Genomic DNA, 23166 nt, shown 5'->3' with positions numbered 1-23166 from the left:
ACAATATGTTACACAACGAAGCCCGCAAAAATATCTGACACGGTCTTATTTGTGGAGCCATAAGAGTGTGTCACATGTTTTTTCGGCCTTCGTAGAGTAACATATTATTGCAGGTGACTGTACATTAGGTCCTTTCAATTTTAAGATGCGGTTTTCTTTACTGTTTTATTATTTAGAGTTCATAATTAAGAAAATAGCTAAGCTTATGCGGTCAGTGAAGTTATAATGGCCGTATTTTAACTAGTAATTTTCGCTATTAATCCCTTGTTTTTGCCACACACCAGTTTCACGATGAAACAAAGTGGAAACCATAATAATAATGATAAGGAAGCGTTTGCGGCACTATCAACACACATTTGCATGGAAAGTAATGACAATGGGTGTATATACTTTGCATCACACCCGCTCGGAAAAGCTTTGTTTTTTATTTGAAATCAGTGCAAAATTGAGTTTTATATTCTAGAGTGCAAAGTAATTTGAGGCTAATTTTGAGTTGTTTCTTCGTGTTATCGGAATAGACTTTTCACTGATGATTTCAAATGATAATGCTTTATAATAATATCGTTAATTTCAATGGGATTTGTAATGTTTTATGCATGTTATTTACATTGCATTTGTGAAGAAAAAAATATGTTTCACGCAAATATTACTCAGCTCTACAAGTAGTGCCTTGGAACCTTTACAACGTTCTAGATTACACTTTTGGGTTATTTTCGTATCATTATACCTACTACACGTACACACAACACAAGAAACTTATTTATTATTATTTACAATAAAGTCACATACATTACCTACCATGCATCGAAAACATTCGTAAATTATTCTGTTCCAACCCTCCAGACAAAATTGCTGCAAAATCTACATTGACAATCATTGCCAGTGTCAAACAAACGTAACCATTACTCCCCAAATTGCACGCAATCAGACTAAAAAAGCATTCGATAGAATTACCATAGCTTTGGATTAGAATTAAAAGGAGCTTTCAGTAGGAAATTAAGCTTAGCGGCACATCAAAGCGGGGGCGTGTAATTGCATTAGAAGCAAGAGTGACGGTGGTCCAGAGTCGTGCAGACTTGATGAAGATATTTATATCACCTGGAAGGCACCTGTTCGATCATTGTGACAATTGTCACCTGACAACGACAATTTGCTGTACTTTGCCGGTTCAACGAGTAAATATATTTATTTACATTACGTCGTATCTCTATTTTTTTTTGGTGGCTGATCGTAAAATCCGCCAATTCCTAGTTATGTCATGAAACATCGCTATTTCATGACGCCTAAGATTTGCTCAGGAATATCACGATATCTTTTTCTTTTGCGATGATCCTCTGTTTTCTTGAAAGTAGGTTGCAATATATATTTTTTGTAATCCGGAATCTGTCTTCCTTGTACCCTTAAGGTGACATTCGGACGACGAATGTCTGAATTAAAAATATAAAATAGTTTTTTTTATCTAAGTCAAAACAGAGACACTTCTAGCAATACTACGCATACGTACTCATAATGAATGTCTTGTGAGTGATTCGCGAATATTTGCTCTGTTCTTAGCTCATACGTTCCCCGAACACCACACGAAATTGAACCTTACTCCCATTCGTTAAGCTCCAAACTTGCTTAACGAGATCCTAATCCGTCTAGCTTGCATTTAGATACAACATTGGATAGAGTAAGCTTTAGTTTAAAATTAAACTTTAAAGTTAATCAAATACGGTTGACATTTGCCTGTGCAAATTGATGTACTTTATTCCTATTAGTTTAAAAGCATTCATTTGTCTAGTTTTAAGTTGATGATTGATTTTCGCTCGTATTGAGAGGTAGTAAGGTCATAAGTGCCGTGAGAATGATTTATTACTGATAAGTCATCAGTCAGCTTATAGCTAAATGGTTTAACTCATTATGATTTTACAAAGTTTTGGCAAAGTGATTGATTGGGGTTTAAAAGAGATCTAAGTTTATTTTCAGGGGTTGAAATAAGTAAGTACCATTTTTTAGTCTTCTCATCTTCTCCCCTCCTTGCAAACAAATTTCTATGTATGTCAGTCATCTCTGCAGCTGTCTGTAAAAAGTATGATTGCCAATTTAATAATTACGTGTAGATATTATCTAGCGTTTGTGCAGTAGTAGTAAAGGTATCGTTATGTAGTAATATAATTATTTATATTTAGTTTCAATAAGTGCGTTTTTGACCCCTTATTTCTTCGGACATAGATTCAGATCCATATTTATTTATTTCTCAATAGCGATATAAAATTTTCATTAATACAAACAAAAACATGCACACATAGTGAGATCGTCATAATTATGATAAACCGTTTTAATACTTTTCCATCATACTCGCTCAGTAAATGTGGAATTGCACGCAGGTTTAGCGGGAGTTATAGAAAAAGCGTTCTCCCTAGGGAGTTATGAAGTTTCTAGTGCCATAATTAACAGTTTTTTGTCTTTATACTTAATTTTTGTATCGCAAGTGTGATGAAAAACATTGTGTGTAACTTGGGGCGTAATAATATTGCAACCTCGAGTCTATAAATCGCTCCGGCAAGCCGTCGCGATTTAACTTACTCTCGTTTGCAATATTCAACTTACGCCCCATGTTGCACAATGTATTATAACTAACAAGGGACTTAATCGCGTAAAACTTACGTTTATTTAAGTATGAGTGAAAATCGTTAATTTAAATCAATATAAAGCGTTTTAATATTTTGATGATATTTTTGGCTGTCTGATAGAGGCCGCTGACTACTCTCAAATCACCAGAAATATCACTCATATGTAGAATCATTTCATCAAAAAAGAGTCAAAAGAAATTAGGCATTATAACGTAAGTGATATTACCATAGAACTGTTTTTATTTTTTTATTTTAGGATAAAAAAACAAGGTTTAAGTAGTACCTACATTTATTTTAGAGCGCGTCTTAAGGATGACTCGCGCTACGGCGCTAGAACGGCTCGAGTCCGGGCCGAGGCAACCGACACTTCGGTATCTATCGGCTCGATTCGGAAAATGAATTAGATTTCTACTAGACTTCAACAAGTTACGATACGGATAATTTAAAGATATTTGTAAGATAGATATGTCAAATTTGACGTTTCCGCGATTCTGGAGGTCCTCTTGAACGATTTCGACAAGTTATGACTTAGATATCCAAGTCACATCTAGTCGATATCTAATGTAGATCTAGTTGATCTCTAAATCGTCTCAAGATCTTGTGATTATCTCGAAATCCGAATAGGCCTGTATGAGAGTTGACCGGTGATCACGTGATGCTTTCTATAGAAAACAAAGTGTCGGATGCCCCAGCCCGGACCCGGGCCGTTTTAACGTGAGTCATTAAACAACTCAAAAACCTTAAAATCGAGCTCGTCAAAGCATATAAATAGTTACATGGTTCGAATAAACGATGGAAATACGAATTTCGATTTTTTTTTTCAAGTTGTGTGCTCGTTAGCCCCAAAAAGCCCGTGGAACGAAACACAAGTTCGATTAATCAAGGCTTGGCAATAAAACCTATCGGGACATTCGGGACCCTCCAATTCCGTCCGCTCTGACACCGCTAGGGTTCCGGAGGTACTAGGAAAACTTTAACGCAACTGATTTTTCTCATCAAATTTAAACTGTCAGTTGAGTGAGTCATAGGACTCATAGGTCATACTAAATTATTTTTATTCATTTATTTAACCTAGGACTTTTAGTCATACTAAAATTAAGCTGATTTTGCGGTTTAACTCACGTATTTTTAGTTATTCGCGCAACATGTAAGAGAGCCTATAGAACCTATAGCGGCGCGATTCGGGAAATCATTTAGAGATTCAAGAGATTCGGCAAAAGGTACCTTATTATTAACGCCGCTCCAATATTCAGCCGGGGCAATGGTACCTTTTGTCGTGGAACGTCACATATCTTTACTATTTCATATCTAGTGAATATCTAATTCATTTCCCGAATCGCGCCGTAGGTCTCTATTTTCAAGCACTAACTGTGCATGAATAGCGTTCACGATAGCCACGCGCCGCGCATGCGTACTCATGAATCCACGGCAAACGTTGAAGAGTATGGCCAATCGTTGTGGAGGTCTTTCGTGAACCCATTAAGTAACTGGCATAATAATAATGTTTGAATTTTAATTTTTAACAAGCAGAAACGTCTTCGAACGATGCTATTAAGCTTAGAATAAATTTAAAAGTGGAAAAATTACTGTCTTGATTTGTAAGACAATTTTCACAAAAGCATATTTTCCGAGTAGCGAATTTTCACATCGCATTTTATCACGATCGCAAATTTCATTAATCGTCTTTTTTAATGCAGCGATTTTTCATGTAGCGTTTTTCAATGCTCGTATATTTTACCAATTGATCATTATATCACAAGCAAATATATCCAGTACCTTTTTTTTTCGAAACTTTAATTGCCATACTGAATTTTTTAGTATTAGTAAAGAGTCTAACGTACGAAACTTTCTTTTCAAAAAATATTTCCTTTACAACTTAACTAGACGGAGGCTCCTATTTCTGGGCGGTTTGCCCTTCGGGCATCTGAAGCTACCTAACGAACCTAACCTACCTATTGATTTAGTCTAGTGTGACGTTCGTGAAAATAGTACACTTTGGGGGAAAAAGCCTAGGTAGATAGATACTGGAAATATTTGCTTGTGATATAATGATCAACTGGTAAAATATACGAGCATTGAAAAACGCTACATGAAAAATCGCTGCATTAAAAAAGACGATTAATGAAATTTGCGATCGTGATAAAATACGATGTGAAAATTCGCTACTCGGAAAATATGCTTTTGTGAAAATTGTCTAACAAATTCGCTGGAGTATTAATCCAGAGGCCGTGAGTTCATGTCTCACCCAAGACAGTAATTTTTCCACTTTTAAATTTATTCTAAGCTTAATAAGTAGCATCGTTCGCAGACGTTTCTGCTTGTTAAAAATTAAAATTAGTATGGGTAGCACATCGTAACTGGTGAATTTCCAATATGACTTGGAACTCCGGTAGCCATTTAAGAAGTGTAACACTCTTGCGGTAGATGTCGCTATGGTCCCCTTGACCTATAATATGGTGGAAAGATTTGCTGGCTATGGTTGAGGTCTTGGTGGCTCAGATGGCAGAGCGCTGGAGTATCAATCCAGAGGCCGTGAGTTCAAGTCTCACCCAAGACAGTAATTTTTCCACTTTTAAATTTATTCTAAGCTTAATGTTTGAATTTTCTGGCTTTGGACAACATAATGTTTGCATCTTTTTCTGTCAGGTGATATCACAAAGACATCTCTTTCTAACATCAATGAAAGAGATGCAACCTTAAGTAGGTATGACTTATGTTTCGTCAAACACAAGTGAGATTAATCAAGGCTAAGTGCCGTATTGGCACTTATATCGTACATGTATTATAGTTATACGGAACCCTCTTTCTACACCTGTCTCAACCTTGTCTCACTTCCGCATATTCGGGCCCCGCTTTGTGCGACAGACAGCTCTAATTGAACTTCTGAGACGATTGGTTTTCAAATTTAACCGACAGCGGAGGGAGTGCGTTTGACGGAGCGTTACTTTGTCTACTTGTTGTTAAAAAGTTGCTTGAGCTTACGAAATGGCTTGCACAATTTAAAACTTCACATATAACCGAGAACGCAGGCAAACGTGTGTTTAACAAAATATTAGTCTAACTTTGCCTACTTGTAATTTAAAAGTTTTTTGCGCAAAGTAGGTATAGTAAGTAAGTATAGTAAGTAGTAAGTGTAGTGTAGTAAGTATAGTAAGTGTAAGTAGTAGTAGTAAGTTTTGTGTAGTAATGTGTAGTGTAGTAGTAATAGTAGGTATGTGTAGTATAGTAGTAGTAGGTACCTACTTTATTTAAAACTTGGTACTTCAAAATATATACAAAAAGCCCAACACAGCAGATCCCCTTAATGTCCGCGTGAACTGGTCTGTTTTGGACCTGGAACCCGATATCCTACGCTCGGAGATAGTAGCAGCCATTGAATCGTTAAAGACTAAGAAAGCGCCAGGTCCGGATCAAATCACAGCGGAAGTGCTTAAATCTCTGGGTGAAAAAGGCGTTGACACAGTGCACAACATCTGCAACCACGTATGGCGGAATGGCGAGTGGCCAAAGGCTTGGACTCAGTCGATTATCCTTCCACTTCACAAAAAGGGCTCGACCAAAAAATGCGATAACTATCGCACACTCGCGCTAATATCCCACGCTAGCAAAGTCCTGTTACACATTATAAACAACCGTATTCGCTATTATCTCGACTGGCAGATCCCACAGGAACAGGCTGGCTTTGTAAAGGGAAAAGGCACCCGTGAACAAATTCTTAACATCAGGCAAATCGTGGAGAAATGCTATGAGTTTGACACGCCGGTCATAATGTGTTTCGTCGACTATAGCAAAGCTTTCGACTGTGTCAATTGGGACTGTCTATGGAGAGTCTTATCAGAACTGGGTGTACCTCATCATTTAACCGCGCTTCTGCAGTCACTATACCACAATAGCCAAGGAATGGTGAGGATCGACGGTACAATATCCAAACCATTCAGTTTTGAAAAAGGAGTTCGTCAAGGCTGTATCCTATCGCCCATCCTATTCAATATATACGGAGAACTAGGGCTCTCTATAAATAGATCCAAGACGAAGATAATGGTCGTAAATCGCACAGGCAAGCTTGAGCTCACCGGAACACTTGACTTGGAGGTAGTTGACAACTTCACATACCTGGGCTCAAGCATTAGTAATAATGGCTCTTGCGAAGCTGAGGTGCGACGTCGAATCGGGATGGCAAAAGGAGCTATGGCGCAGATACAAAAGATATGGAAGGACAGGAGCATCACCCTGACAACCAAGACCAACCTTGTGCGCACTTTGGTGTTCTCCATATTCTTATATGGCGCAGAGACGTGGACCTTAAAGAAAGCCGACCGTGACCGCATTGATGCTTTTGAGATGTGGTGCTGGCGCAGGATGCTGGGGATTCCCTGGACAGCACATCGCACCAACGTATCGATTCTTCAGGAGCTCAAGATCCAGACGAGGCTTTCTACCACCTGCCTGCGAAGGATTCTGGAGTACTTCGGACACATAGCCAGGAAAAGCAGCGATAATCTCGAAAAATTAGTGGTCACTGGCAAAGTGGAAGGAAACAGACCTAGGGGCAGAAGCCCGATACGTTGGACTGACCAGGTTCGCACCACCCTCGACACCACCGTACACGACGCTCTTCACGAGGCAGCAGATAGAAGTGTGTGGCGCCGAGTGGTCCACACAAAACTATTTCGATGAGATGGTCACGACCCTCAGCATTGAGGAAACCGACGCGAGGAGGAGGACTTCAAAATATGTGTCGAAGTCTAGTCAAAGGTTCCACTTTATCGCTTAATAATGACGAGATTTGCTCGTATCTTTATACGAATAACCTGTCAAAGTGTCCTTATGGCAAGCGGCAAAGTGGGAATTTCTGCTGGGAAACGACACATTAAAGTACTTTAGTCATGCATTACCTATGACATGCGTAAAAGTTGACATACTTAAAAATAATATTTATAAATATCAATATGACAACTGTGAGTGTATTGTAATTTAAAATGGGCAAACTAATTACGTGTTTTGCGATCAAAATTGTACGAAAAAGCCTTCCACGGTACTGCAAAAGTTACAGGAAACATAGACAATAATTTATGTAAAAAATAAATACAAAAACCTGTTTTGCGGCGACGCCAGATCAGCGTAGTCGGTTAAAAATCTCATTACTCGACTCAGATTTCAAACCGTGATACTTTTTTCTTTTAGCTTCCCTATCTAAGGCATTTCCTACCTTATTTTAAACCCGTAAGGCCTATTTTGTGATGTCTGAGGTAGCGAGTTGGCGATTTGCCTCACGTATTAGATTAGGCACGTTCGCGTCACCTGTGACAGACATACATACATAATACGCATGGTAATGTGTGTTTTGGTTTAGGACTGTTCATAATGTGGTGGATTGCAAGTGTACGCTGAATATAATGGGAGTAGCAAAAACTCTATACCTACCGATTGTATGTATATTTTTGTTTTTTTGGCTCTATGGTTGACTGGCAGAGAATGCCATTTGGCATGAAGTCTGCCATTTGTACATTTTTGTATATATTTTGTGCAATAATGAATTTAGATCAATGCAAGTGTGAACTTTTTTAATAGCAACATGTCGATTTTACCTGTAGTAGATTCTGGTCTCCGGAATATAATATTTAAGAACATATCCGACTTACATTCGTATTACGTTTATAAATTATTCAAGTCAACACCAACTGCCTCAATTCAACAGTAGGCCTATAGAGAATCTTCTCACAGGCACACGATATCGTAAGATAAAATCCGGAAATCTGAACTATCCTTTTCTTCCCGGTTAAATCTGTCGAGGCCGGTATTTACAGTCCCCCCTCCCCCTCCCCTCCCCCCCACACACACCGCCCGCGGGCAGCATAACTCACCGCAATAAAACCTGCCCCGTACGGGACCCAGGGTGATTCTACAGACGAGTAGAACACATTTTTATTGGGTCTATCGCGATTGTACAATACGCCTGCAGCAATGCTGCCGACTGCGTTACTGTACGAAACATCAAATCCCGGCACCAAACATTATACTTTAAGGTTCCTCAGGAGTCGAATAAAGGTCATAATAATCACTCTTCTGATCATATCATTTGCCTACGAAGATAAGTACCTATTTATTTATTGTTTTGAAGCAATGCATCAAATTAAATAAATAATAACCCCCTTATTCATAAACGCGCCACAAACCTCAATTAGTTAAATCGTTTGTCCTTGTTTGTCATTTTGACTTATGTATTAAAGAAAGGGATAAAACATAATTTAACAAAATCAGGCCCGTAAAGTTTTATGAATATGAATAAATGTAAACTGAAATAAATGTCATATACTAAGAAAAAGTGACCAAGGCCTCCACTCTCTTCGCGGGGAGCTATGGGTTATGAATGGGGAGAGAAGGTTTGAGAGGGGGGTGAGGTGTGTTTTTAAGGCTACTGCTACAAAAAAAATGTATTCCAATTTAAAATGGGGCTATAGTAATACGCATAATAAAAAAAAATCGATCCAACAATCTTCCAAAATCACCTTTGTATGAAAAACCCTCTCACCCCAAATACGAGGCGCTACGGGGTGAGGTGGGTTTTCCTCTTTATCGTCAAAGTTATGACGACGACGACGAGTTAATGGAACTACCCAAAATAAAATACAAACTAAAATACAAACGTCCGAACCACTTATTATATACACCATTCAGCTTTCACATGTAAAAATAAAATTTTATCGAGGTTTGAAAGTCAAATTTCACCCAACTCACCCCATTTTACGGTACCTACATAAAGAAACGGTAACGGTAAATAACGCAGGTTAACTGGTAAGTAAGAGATCGAAACTTCGTTATCTACCTCTAACCTGCCTAGCCAAGTTGACAATCGTTTGCGCTACGACAACAAAACGCTTTGTCTCTATCGCACTAATATGGAAAATTGAGAGAAAGAGAGACACGAAGCGTTTCGCTGTCGTTGCGTAAACGTTTGGCATCATGGTGATTGAGATAAAAGGTAAAAACCCTCGCGATGGCCCAATCTTCCATCACATTTTCACGCGGCGCGCAATATATTTTGTTTCTTTCTAATTTAACTTCTAATGCTCTTAACAATAACACCATATATTATTATAATGATGCAACATAAACCTAAAAAAAACTTTGTAAAATCAAAATATTATTTAGCAAAGTCTGTAAAAATACCCTGTCGGATTCGGGGTCTTCCCAAATAAAGGGAATATTCGTGGAATTTGTGGGCTAGTTCCGTCCCAACAGTGGGCAAAAACGACTTAATATTCCCAGACCCTCTCGTTATTAGATTACAATAACATATGTGGGTCAGTGAAATTAGTTTAGAGTTATGAAAGAGATATAGAGTTATAGATAGAATACTCTTTATTGGCACACGTCAGTAAAAGATACAGTTTAAAGAAAATAATAATAATAATAATAAGCCCGCAGGGCAGCTTGTGACGAGCTGTTGGGGAGTAACGACCCCACGGACCCGAGTGCTCCCGAGAGTCGGTCAGGGTCTCCGTCTCCGGCGTGTCTTCGTCGGTCGGAGTGGACCCCAAGGGGACCCGCAGGACTCTCAGCTCTGGCTTGCCTTCATTGGCCGTCCAGAGAGGAGTCGCTAGAGCTATATGCTCCAGGGGTGGAAGTGAAAGATGCATAAGACGCGAGTTGGCACAGTGGCTGGTAACAGCCACTGGGTAGAAAGCGGCGCACACCTCTCGACACCCCTGAGCCGCTCACACCGATGTTGCTCCTGGTCGTCTTTACGACGGCAGTTTCAGGGGCCCATCTAGTCAGCGGCGAGTCACCGCCTGCCTCGATGACGGTGTTAACATTGTTATGGCAGGTGTCCGGACCTCTTTACAATAGCCCAGTCTCATTGTCCACCCAAACTTCAATCCATAGACCGGTATACTGTTCACTTTTTCTACAATAGTCCCAATGCCTGCTGCGACCGGTTCATGGGTGTCTATTGTTGCGCCTGTGAACGGGTTCCAGCAGGCGTTCTACATGACATTAAAGCTCTCCAAGGGGCCTCTACGTGTTGGATCTATATCCCCACGCAAGACTATCAAAAGACCGGGATTTATAGGCCCGTGAAACCCGAAATGGAGTACAAATAATAATAATAAAATGACATTAAAGCTCTCCAAGGGGCCTCTACGTGTTGGATATATATCCCCACGCAAGCCTATCAAAAGACCGGGATCTATAGGCCCGTGAAATCTAAAAGGAGACACAAAATAATAATAATAAAATATCTTTATTTCGAAGAACACAGGCTTCATAGTTGTTAGTAACACAGTGAAATGAAAACAAATAAATTAAACTTACAGCTAGAGGTTAGTATTAGGAATAAGTACATAATTAATTGTCAATAAGGGCTAGTTGCCACCCCTTTAATTTGCCCAATTCAATATGCGAGAATTGGGCTATCATATTTGTCAGCAATGACATTCAGAATACTGTTGGGACTGCTTCTAACTCGACCTAGCAGAGATGCTATTTTCTTGCGCATGATTGCCGGAAAACCGTCTGTTCTAGCTTCGCAAAACATGCCAGATGCACTACATCTACTAGGTAAGCCCAACAGCATTCTGAATGTATTGTTGTACTGCACTTTTAATGCATTGTAGGCTCCTTTTGTATAGTTAACCCACAGGCCGCTTGAGTAAAAGGATTGGCAATATGCTCTAAAGAGCGTTACCTTGACATTACTGGAGCATCGAGCAAACCTGCGGGCCAACATATTTCCCCGAACTGCCAATGCCCTGCGTTCTCGTTCAATATCCTGGTCAATTCAAAACAATTGATCAAAGATACAAATCTGCTTCTATCTATCTCTACTAACAGGCGGTCTTATCTCTAAAGAGCTATCTCTTCCAGACAACCTTTGGTAGCGGAAACAAAGCATTTAATCATACAAAGTTGGTGTTGAACTACATATTTACTGTGTTCCTGGATTGAAAGTGTCCAAAATTGCAAAATTCTCGCTTGAAAAAATTTCGGAAACTTTTTTTTGTATTAGCAACCGATATAGTCCTATTCCAAAATGAAAGTTTAATGGAAATGGGCAGGTCATGTGGCTCGCATGCAGGAGGACAGATAGACAAAACGAGTCACGACTTGGAAAGGACCGCCTGGCAAAAGACACCAAGGGAAACCTGTAGAAAGCTGGATAGATGAAATAAAGAAAATAACAGGCAATAACTGGATGACCACGGCAAGCAACAGAACTACATGGAGAAAAATGGAGGAGGCCTTCACTCGCTGAGAGGTCCTTAATAATGCCCTACACGTTTAATTTGCATGTACTTTTTATTTATGTAACTTATATTATTAAGGATATAAAAGGCTAATATAATATAATATATAATAAATATTATAAACTTTTTTCTATCAGGAAAAATAAGCTGAGGTAAATCGTTTACTAAAGTTTACTTGTTTTAAAAAACAACTTAATAAGTTTATTTACCAAAAATCACTAATTGCCGAAACTGATATAATTTAAAGTTTAGTAAGATTACGGAAACTCATCCCTTTTTTTGAACATTTGAAAAAGTGAAATGAGTACGTCTATCCCATACAAATAAAAAAGGCATACAATATTTTTGACATTGGAAATGTCTTTTCGTTCGCTCCAGTATAGGCTCCGATTTCACGAAAAAGTGCGATCCCCTTATATCTCGGAGAGTTGTGAAGATATGATATTTAAAAAACCGGACAAGTGCGAGTCGGACTCGCCCACCGAGGGTTCCGCACTTTTTAGTATTTGTTGTTATAGCGGCAACAGAAATACATCATCTGTGAAAATTTCAACTGCCTAGCTATCACGGTTCATGAGACACAGCCTGGTGACAGACGGACGGACGGAGTCTTAGTAATAGGGTCCCGTTTTTACCCTTTGGCTACGGAACCCTAAAAAGGCTCAAAAGACGCGTATTTACGAGAGCTGCAAAGTGCAAAAAGAATTATTCGAGAAAGTCAAAAACGAAAAAGTTATGGCCGAAATAGTGAATACAAAATTCAATTTTTTCCGAATTTTTGATTTTGGCACTCGATAGTTTTGAAACGAAGAATGATATCATTTGAAAAATTTGAGAAAAACTCCTCTGGACAATTTAGTCGGCTACAATTTGAGCCTAAAACAAAGACGATCGGGTTAAGGGTTTGCCCTGTAGCCTAACCTTTGTCTAAAATAGTCAAAAAGTCAGAACGACATTTATGACTTCATGTTTCGCAGAGTTAGTTATCGGTGTTTGTTGTGAATTATCGGGGTTATGACGGTAGAGTCAGACCGAGAAATGTATGCAGCGATTTTGATAGCCCAAGCAGTGCGAGTGTCATTTTAAACGTCAAACTTCTATGAAATTATGACGTTTAAATAAGACTTGCACTACGTGGGCTATCAAAATCGCTGCAGACTTGTCTTGGTCTAACGCTATCTATTCTGTTTGAGACGGGCGTTGATAACGTGTTCACTATTCGACAATCTATGCATTCTTGTGATACACTTTACGGAAAAACTATCGCGCTGTTAGGAATGAGATTTAACATAGTAATTTGTGACGTTCCACGGATAAAGGTACCTTATGGCGGTCGGCATTTACGTCGCGTAGCGCCACATTAGTATTGGAGCGTCTTTAATAATAGCCTAAGCGCCAACCGCCATAAGGTACCTTTACCAGTGGAACGTCACATTCATTCATGTCTAGATGTGTTATCAAGCAAAAATATAACTATCATCATTTTATAAACCTACAAAAATAAAATAAAGGAATAACACTGTATTACTACTAACGCCATCCGTTAGAAAAATAATGAATTAACATTCGTACTAATGTTAATTATCTATTTTTCTAATCGATGACGTTAGTAATAAAAAAAAATAGGGCATTCTTACAGAAATTGACTAAGCCCCACAGTAAGCTCAAGAGAAGGCTTGTGTTGTGGGTACTCAGACAACGATACCTATGTGGTATTCAATTTCAATATTGTCGACAAAAGTGGGTTAAAATTTTGGATTCTGACCCACCTCGCTTCGCTCGGTTTGATTCCCAATTTAACATTTAAGTTTCTTTTCTGTGAATACTGGAACATTCAATATTGCTGTATATTCACTGCGGACGTCAATTTACTCGCATGTTCTGTGACGCTGATGAACTGATTATGTTAGCAAACTTAAATCGGGTATTTTCAGTTTGAGAAACAGTTTTAGTGTTACTTTTGCTTGGAACTGCTAAAATTATAGCAACAAAGGCACATGCTGTTTTGTTCATCCGACTCATCTTTTGAGCACTTGGGAGATACCCAAGATAGATCTGTAGCTGTGAAGCCTGGCAGTATTTAGTGGAACTCAGGTTTGTTGCAACATAGGCACACGCTGTTTTGGTCGCTAGCCACGTCAAACTGCTGTCAAGAAAAAAATCATATCTTGCAGCAAATGGGCCGCTGCCGATCAAGACTCGAGTGACGATGACGGCGATGTGGCTACCACTTCTCGAGTTGACTACGGATTTGACGTGTACTAATTTTCTTGTGCTTTGAATATTAATATATCCTGCTTATTAATCGAAAAATTAAATATGTATACTTATGCGCCACGGTGACAATTATTCAAACTTCTATACGCGTGTGGAAATTTTGCAATTTGTTTGTTCACAGGCGTTATGTCCAGGATACTTGTGTTAATCTAAGAATAAAAATAATGATCATTCAACGTTGTAGTTTTATTTTGTAACCTTTTCCTTATCCCGACTTTCTCGTCGCTCAGCGACAATATTTTTTCGAATTATTAATTATACAGGATATTGACTCTTGGAGACCCTATACATCTCTAAGGATAACTTGATAAACTATATAATCTTATAGTTCTGACACCTAGAGACATTTACACCTCTAAATATTATAGATTTTTTTTTGTGTTTTGTATCTGTATTTTTTATGTAATTCGACATTAAGAGACCGTATACATCTCTTAGTAATTGTAATACGTTAGATTGAATTCTTAGTTTTATTTTATAAAATTGTTGATGTTATTATTTTTGCATGTATGTAAAATTGTAAATTCAATGATGACGTGTAAAAGTGCCCTTGTGGCCTATTTGCTGAATAAATGTTGGTGTTTGATGTTTGATGATGTTTGAATTTCGTAGATTCATTTCCAATGTGCTCGATAGTCGTGTGAGGCACGAAATCTGTGATTTGGACGAACTCGAATTTTGCTAGTAAAAATGAAATGAAATGAAAATGAAAAAGATTTAATGAGGCAAAAAACATTATATCAAAACAAATTGACAGTGGTCCCCAAACTAGGCCGAGCCTGTATCTTGGGAACCATAGAGAGTTCCTAAGTATATAAATTTTTGATACACTTTTCTGTCTTATATTATGTCTATGGTTTATATGAGTTCACCTAGTACTTAAGGAATTGTAATTGTAATAATAAATACAAACATCTTTAAAATTACTAAAAAACCGGGCAAGTGCGAGTCGGACTCGCGCACGAAGGGTTCCGTACCATAATGAAAAAAAAACGGAAAAAAATGCAAAAAAAAAAAACGGTCACCCATCCAAGTACTGACCACGCCCGACGTTGCTTAACTTTGGTCAAAAATCAAGTTTGTTGTATGGGAGCCCCATTTAAATCTTTATTTTATTCTGTTTTTAGTATTTGTTGTTATAGCGGCAACAGAAATACATCATCTGTGAAAATTTCAACTGTCTAGCTATCACGGTTCGTGAGATACAGCCTGGTGACAGACAGACGGACGGACGGACGGACGGACGGACGGACGGACGGACGGACAGCGAAGTCTTAGTAATAGGGTCCCGTTTTACCTTTTGGGTACGGAACCCTAAAAAGGCATGCAGTAAGTATATTTACAAAATAAAGATGGTGGTATAGTGAAGGGTTTAATTGACCGAAGCGAAGCGAAGGTCTACGTTTTGACTCGGGCATTTTGCTTTCGTATGTCCGGATGTTCTCCTCTACAGGTCGCAATTCTTAACCGATTCTCGTGAAATTTTGTGACCGAATTAAATGACTAAATATTTTTTTTTTGTCAATCCGGATTTTGGAAATTTTTAAAAATGGCGGAGTCGTGATACCTGGCGCCTAAACAAATAGTCGTATCGATATCATAAGACTTTTTTTCTTTTTGAGACATGTTTACAGAGTTAATAGCAAAAAATGCAGAAAAAAATTATCGCTGGTTTAGGCGGTATTTAGATATTTAATTTTAACTAATTTTAATTTGAGAAGGAGTAGCTAAATTTCGTCAACCCATCTAAGAACTATTTGGCTCAGTTTGTAAACGTTCGCTTTTTCTGTTTGCACAGAGGGTCTGGGTTCGATCCCCAGTAATTGTATGCTGGGATATTATAACTTTTTGTATTTTTTTACACATAAATTTCGTATTGTTTTTCTTTAATTTACTATACACCGTGTTTTTATTGAATTCCGTTAACTTCGGGGTATAGTTAAGTACGTTTATAAGAACTAAATGGCATAGTTAATTTTCAAAAAAAAAAATTTTTTTTTGTTTTCTTTTTTGTTTTTTTTTTGGTTAAAAAGTAATTAAATGTAGCATATAGCGTTGTTGTAACACGGGCATTACATTTAACTCAACCAAACAATTGAAATCTGTGACATATCAATGTCATTTCGTACATCAATCGACCGAGATTGTACTTAAGTTTAGTAGCAAATGTATGAACTCATTCTAAACACTAATCAATATGTAAGCCGGCCCTAAGGCAAGTGTACACGCTTGTAGAGGCCTTATAGTAAAAAAATAAATTATGGATTATCTCCGAAATGGACTTAATTAGAACATCGGTGTCTTTGAGAAAGTTACTTGATTTAAGCTCAGGAATGCACCCTTGAAATTAACGGAAATCAAAAAAAACACGGTGTATTTAAAGCTCTTAGCACCATGTTATTTCAAGCTCTGCTCGCGAGGTCTACAGCTCACAGAGCCACTAGTTATAAAATCTTACACAATTACCCATGAATGATTTTTTAATTTTATGGAGCCGAGTGAAGGGCACTGCGAGCTTATGTTTATTTCTAGTATTAATATTATGAATTTCACAATTTTTCCTAAAATTTACAATATTTTTATGTACATACAGAATATTGTCATAAATGTATTGACAGTGCACTGTCATTATGTCAATTTCCTTAAATTTATCTCTAAGTGAGTCTCTATGGTTCATTTTGTATATTGCTCGAATAGCCCTCTTCTGCAGAACAAAAATGGTATTTATCTCTGAAGCACCGCCCCACAGTAAAATACCATATGCCATAATGCTATGGAAGTAACTAAAATATACTAATCGAGCTGTTTTCACATCAGTTAACTGACGGATTTTGCTCACTGCAAAAGCTGCAGAGCTCAGTCTATTCGAAAGAGTAGTAATATGGGGACCCCACTGGAGTTTAGAATCTAAAGTTATACCAAGAAAAACTGTACTATCAACTAATTCCAATTCCTCATCCTTCACAATGACACTTGTTTGCACGTTACTACTAGTGACAAACTTAATACATTTAGTCTTTTTCTCATTTAACAGTAAATTATTAACATTGAACCAATTTACTACTTTTGAAATAGCATTGTTTACATCATTGTAAGCTTGTTGCTGTCGTTTGACTTTGAAAATAAGTGAGGTGTCGTCTGCAAACAATACTATATCATGGTGGGTCTTAACAAGGAATGGCAAGTCATTTATGTAGATAAGGAACAGGAAAGGCCCCAATATTGACCCCTGTGGTACACCCATAGAGACCAATGACCCAGGTGATCGCTGTCCATTCACATCGACCCTTTGTATTCTACCATTTAAGTAGGACTTAAGTAAATTCAGTGCCGATCCTCTAACTCCGTAATAATAAAGTTTCCTGATTAATGTTTCATGACAAACACAGTCGAAGGCCTTAGATAAATCACAGAAGACACCTAAAGCATCTCGTGACTACTCCCAGGCATCGAAAATATGCTTAATTAGCTCAACACCAGCATCGGTTGTTGAGCGACCCCGTGTAAAACCAAACTGCTTATTATGCATCAAATTATTAACGTTAAAATGTCGTACTAATTGAGAAAGAACTAATTTTTCAAAAATCTTGCTAAATGTTGGTAGCACAGATATCGGTCTAAAGTTAGTGGGGTCAGAGCTGCTACCAGATTTAAATAAAGGAATTACTTTACTATGTTTCATTAGATCAGGAAACTCGCCGCAATCAACACTGTTGTTAAATATAACTACCAAGTCAGGCGCTACAATTTCTACTAAGGATTTGACAGCATGGACAGAGACTCCCCAGAGGTCATTAGTTTTTTTGACATTAATTGATTTAAACGCCTTTATTACATCTGAGGTACAAACATGTTCAAAATGAAGGTCTCCACAACACTCTGGAGCGTTATGTTTTAATAATGTAACAGCAGATGAGGGTGATGAATTTAAATCCTTAGTTGTGGATACTGGTACCTTGGTGAAAAATTTTTCAAATTCTGTAGCTACTTCTAAATTGGAATCTATAATTTTGTTATCAATATTTAGTTTAAGTTCTTTAATTGTATGTTTCGAGCGACCAGTCTCCACATTTATAACTTTCCAGGTTGCTTTAACAATGTCGGAACTACTTTTTATTTTCTGACTTAGATAATTTCGCTTAGCTATATGACAATCTACTTTAAACTTCTTCGAATACTCCTTCACATGTTCTTTAAATTCATCACTCTGATTAAACCGCCGTTCCTCATATAAGGCATACAGTTCACGTCTTCTTTGATGTAAGTCCGCAGTAGCCCACTCACTAAAAACTGATGCACCACTAACTACGACCGATTTTGAGGTGAATATCGCATTATAATGATCCATAAAAGTGTGAAAGAATGAATTATACATACTATTAGGACTCATATCGGAAGACAAAAAGGGTAGCGCCTGAACTAAACTTAGCTTCATTCTTTCCACGCGGTCTGAGGTTTCTGGTACAAAAGTTATTTGTTTTCTCATGGTATTTTTCCTTAATGCCTCAAATACCATTAATTGACCTAAGTGGTCTGATTCTAAATTGCTGATAACTTTTTTAGCAATAGGAAAAATATCTGTGAAAATATTATCTATGCAGGTTGCACTAGTAGCAGTCACTCTAGTGGGCTCCATAAACATGTGGTTGAGATTACAAGATTTAAAAAGATTCAATAATCTACAAGACATTGTTGAATTTTCCATAATATTTACATTAAAGTCGCCGCATATAAGCAATTTCTTACTAGAAGATGATATTTTAAGTAGGGCAGATTCCATTATGTTTTCAAATAATTCAAAATTACTTAATGGCGGCCTATACACACAGACAACAATAAATTGCTCTAATTCTACTGCACTTAGTTCTATAGTCCGTTCAACAGACATGGATACAATGTCCTTACGTTCCTTAAATTTTAACTGACTATTTAGTATAATTAATGACCCACCATGTATGGAACTAAGTCTGGTGAACGAACTTCCCGCCTGGTGATTATTAAATTGGGGCATTAATTCATTATTATTTAACCAATGTTCAGTAAGACATAAAATATCAATATTAAAATCATTCAAAAAAAGTTCTATCTGTAAATTTTTTCCTCTAATACATTGAATATTTTGATGCACCAGGTGGATATACTTTCCATGTTTGCAGTATTTTTCATTATATTTATTTAAAACTAAATTGCCAGAGACAGAATCTTTTGTCTTAACAGCTAGTTTAAATCTATTAAATCATTGGTTATGACTGGAACCAATTCCATGTTCATACTGGGCTGCTCAATAGGAGCAGAATTGTCTACCAAATTCTTGGCAGAAATGTCAAGTAAATATGATAGCGATAAAGCTATTTGTCTTTTGTAATAATTTGAAAGGCAACACTTGCCTTTAGTCAAAAACACCATAGGCATATGGTATTTACTAACAAAATTGTTAGTGTCAATTATGCTAAACTTACTACTATATGTACAAAGATTATATAGAGATATATTTAACTTATGTCTAGTGGTATTTTCTGCCTCTGACATTTGCTCACAATAGGGGAATGTGAAAAAAATAATTTCATGCACTGCAAGCGAGTTTAACTGTTCAAAGTATTTAATTAAATTATTTTTGTTCACATTACCCCTATTCCCCATAAGAATAAGCAGTGTTGTCTTAGAATTAATATTACTGTCATTTAAAATTTGTTTTAAGATATTTTCAAAGCTACTGTGAGGCAGACAATTGCTGATTGTACTAAGTCCCTTTAGGTAAAAGCTTAAAAATGAGCTCATATTCAAAATTCAAAAAAAAAAAAATTCAAAATTCAAAATTATTTATTTGGTATCTAGGTGGATTTATACAATAATTTGTGGTGGATACCTCCTGTTAAGTATAGCAATACTTGTGTTAGGAGGTACCAATTTCATATTGCTTCCAATTTCATCAGAATACATAATAACATTAGGTTTAGGTGTGCTTTGTTGTGTAGTGTGGAAGGAGCTATTATCATTTACATGCTGTTGTGGTAAACCGTCACACAGGCTTAGGTCGAGTAAACTGGTCGACGAATGTTCAGTCACTTGCTTACAAGTACATGACTGGGCATTGGTCAGTGACTCAAACCGTTCTGAATTAAGCTTAATCTGGGATATTAAATCATCCATGGCCAAAGAATATTCATTAATCACCTTTTTAGAACTCTCATTTATTTTTTCTATGGATTCTATGGAATCCTCCAAACTCTGAATTTTTAATTTTAAAGTCTGTGTGTCGGTTTCATATTGCAATTGACTATTTTGACGACCGGTCTGGCCTAGTGGGTAGTGACCCTGCCTATGAAGCCGATGGTCCCGGGTTCGAATCCTGGTAAGGGCATTTATTTGTATGATGATACAGATATTTGTTCCTGAGTCATGGTTGTTTTCTCTATATATTTAAGTATTTATATATTATATATATCGTTGTCTGAGTACCCACAACACAAGCCTTCTTGAGCTTACCGTGGGGCTTAGTCAATTTGTGTAAGAATGTCCCTATAATATTTATATTATATTATATTATATTATATTTATATTATATTTATATTATATTTATATTATATTTATATTATATTTATATTATATTTATATTATATTTATATTATATTTTCTAACTGGGCAGAATATAAATCTAACTTATCCACTAAATTAACATTAATTTTACAAAATCTCAATTTTTTAAAAAACAATTTATTTATTTTTGACAAGTTTTGGTTTTTTTATATGAGTCTATTTAATTTAATATATTTCTTTAGTTTGTTCCCGCTGCAATTTACTATCCTTGGTGTGGTAGTATCATAGGCTAAATCTGTAGTGGCCACAAGGTTTTCAATTGGTGCGGTAACCAACTGAGAGTCGGGCCGGTCCAGTTCTTCGAACAAGCTCTGAGAGTGTGCCGCTGCTGCATTGTGTTGGGCCTCCTGTAGGTCATAGATTTGTTCGTGGGCGTCGTGCAGTGCTCTCTCCAGTGAGTTGATGTCCTTCAGGGTTTGCTCATACGCAGCACTACACTCAGTGAACCTGTCAACCGTCTCCTGAAGCCGGGCCCGCTCTGAATTTACATTATTGTAGTCAACTTCTAATGAGCAAAGTTCCTTTTTAAGCTTATCATTGCTACTAAGTACTAATAATAGTTCCTTCTCACTGTCTTCCCTTTCACTGAGCAATTGAGCACAAGATTCCATGGATATTTTCAACTCCAGCAAGGTAAGTTGGAGTTTATCAGTCTCCTGCTGGCGAGCCGCTGCGGCTGCTCTGCGGGTAAGCATTGTAGACAGTTTTGCAATTGAAATTAAACCCAAAAATAAACAAGGAATCGCTCACTCAAGCTAAGTGATATTTAGGTACGTACTTACGTGAAATAGTGACGATTGACTGTATCTACACTGCGTTCTAACCCTGTACAATGATCAACGCTTTATTATAAACACATTTAGTAAATATTAGTGATAAAAAAAAACCCAGAAAGGATTCCAAGGCGAACGCAGGTTTCAAACTTATAACCTGTAACGGCTACAAATCTGAGATATTACAAGACACTAGTAAACGTCACTAAAGCACTTCACTTATTATGTATACATAAAACTTAATGTTAAAACTATTTGATTCACACTTTTAATGCTTAATATTACATGAAATATCATTAAAATTAAAATAATTACAAGGGACCTAGCAAAATCAGCTGCTTATCGTTTGACAGCCGGGGTTGCCATCCATACTGCAATACAGTATTGTATTACGGATTGACATAAGGCATAATACACCATTTGTATAATGTTTAATGGAGTGCAGTCGCGGAGGCGTTTCACAATAAAAATTATCTTTCTTACTCTCTTTGACAGGACTTGAATGTGATTTTTGAAGGACAGGTGTTGGTCGATGAGGAGACCTAAATACTTAACCGTTGAGCATCTAGTGATGCGGTTGCAGGAGCAAGGCAAGTGCGTGTTACCACAGTTATGAAGGGTTAAGTGTTTGGATGTCGGTGGAGTGGTTAAAATTGTTTTGCTGAAAGGGATGTAGTACGTTTTTTCTACATTTAGGGTAAGGAGGTTGCCATCAAGCCAAGAAACTATCTATGGTAGTCCCTGATTGGCTGCTGAGAACGTTTCTTCCCAGGTCTTTCCACAAAACGTTACCACAGTATCATCTGCATAACAAATCATGTTTGAGTTGGGGATATCTAGCTGTAAAAGGTCATTAATATATATTGTGAAAAGGGTTGGACCAAGAATGCTCCCCTGCGGAACACCAAAGTTAACAGGAAGTTGACTGCTGAGGAATTCATCAATTTTTACCGATTGCGGCCTATTTGTTAAATAGCTTCCAAACCACTGCAAGGGGACACCTCTCACTCCTACTGCCTCCAGTTTTTTTAAGAGTATGGGGATTGAGACGGTGTCGAACGCTTTAGCAAGGTCTAGAAATACTCCTATGCTTCTTTGGCCACTGTCTAGATGTTGTGAGATGATGTTAGTGAGGAGGATAGGGTGGTTCACGTTTGTATGGGAAAAATTCAAACTCTAGTTAGAAGAAGCGGCACCCCCTCGTTTCGTTACACTTGTTATGTTGACAAAATATGCCAAGTTTTGTAATCTTATCTCAACTACAAGGGGGTGCTCAAACACTTGAAATTTTTCAAAGTTGTATGAAATCCAAAAAAAACAAGTTATTAATTTTTAGATTTTTATGTAAGTAGTGGTTTTCACATTATTTGAAAGTGTGATTTAAAAGTTATTAAGTAAAAAAATATTTTTATTTCTATTTTTTATGATTTTTTTAGGTGAAATTCAAAAAATCTTACTTTTGAAAAATTATAAAAAATAGAAATAGAAATGTTTTTCTACTTAAAAACTTATAAATCACATGTGCAAATAGTGTGAAACCAGATACTTAAATAAAATTCTGAATAATAAATACTTTTTTTTTTTTGGTATTCATACAACTTTGAAAATTTTCAAAGTGGTTGAGCACCCCCTTGTAGTTGAGATAAAATTACGAAA

At 37.2% G+C, this 23166-nt stretch overlaps 1 non-coding gene across 1 annotated transcript; it reads left to right on the top strand.

Annotated features, from left to right (window-relative positions):
* The first annotated feature begins 5099 nt into the window (after positions 1–5099).
* On the top strand, positions 5100–5172 carry Trnad-auc (transfer RNA aspartic acid (anticodon AUC)). The gene has a single exon. It is a non-coding gene; the product is annotated as a tRNA-Asp (tRNA).
* The last annotated feature ends 17994 nt before the right edge of the window (positions 5173–23166 follow it).

The sequence above is a fragment of the Cydia splendana genome, chromosome 23, assembly GCF_910591565.1.
Source record: "Cydia splendana chromosome 23, ilCydSple1.2, whole genome shotgun sequence".
Classification (NCBI taxonomy): domain Eukaryota; kingdom Metazoa; phylum Arthropoda; class Insecta; order Lepidoptera; family Tortricidae; genus Cydia; species Cydia splendana.
The sequence above is the reverse complement of the archived record's forward strand: the minus strand, read 5'-3'. Positions and strand labels throughout refer to the sequence as shown.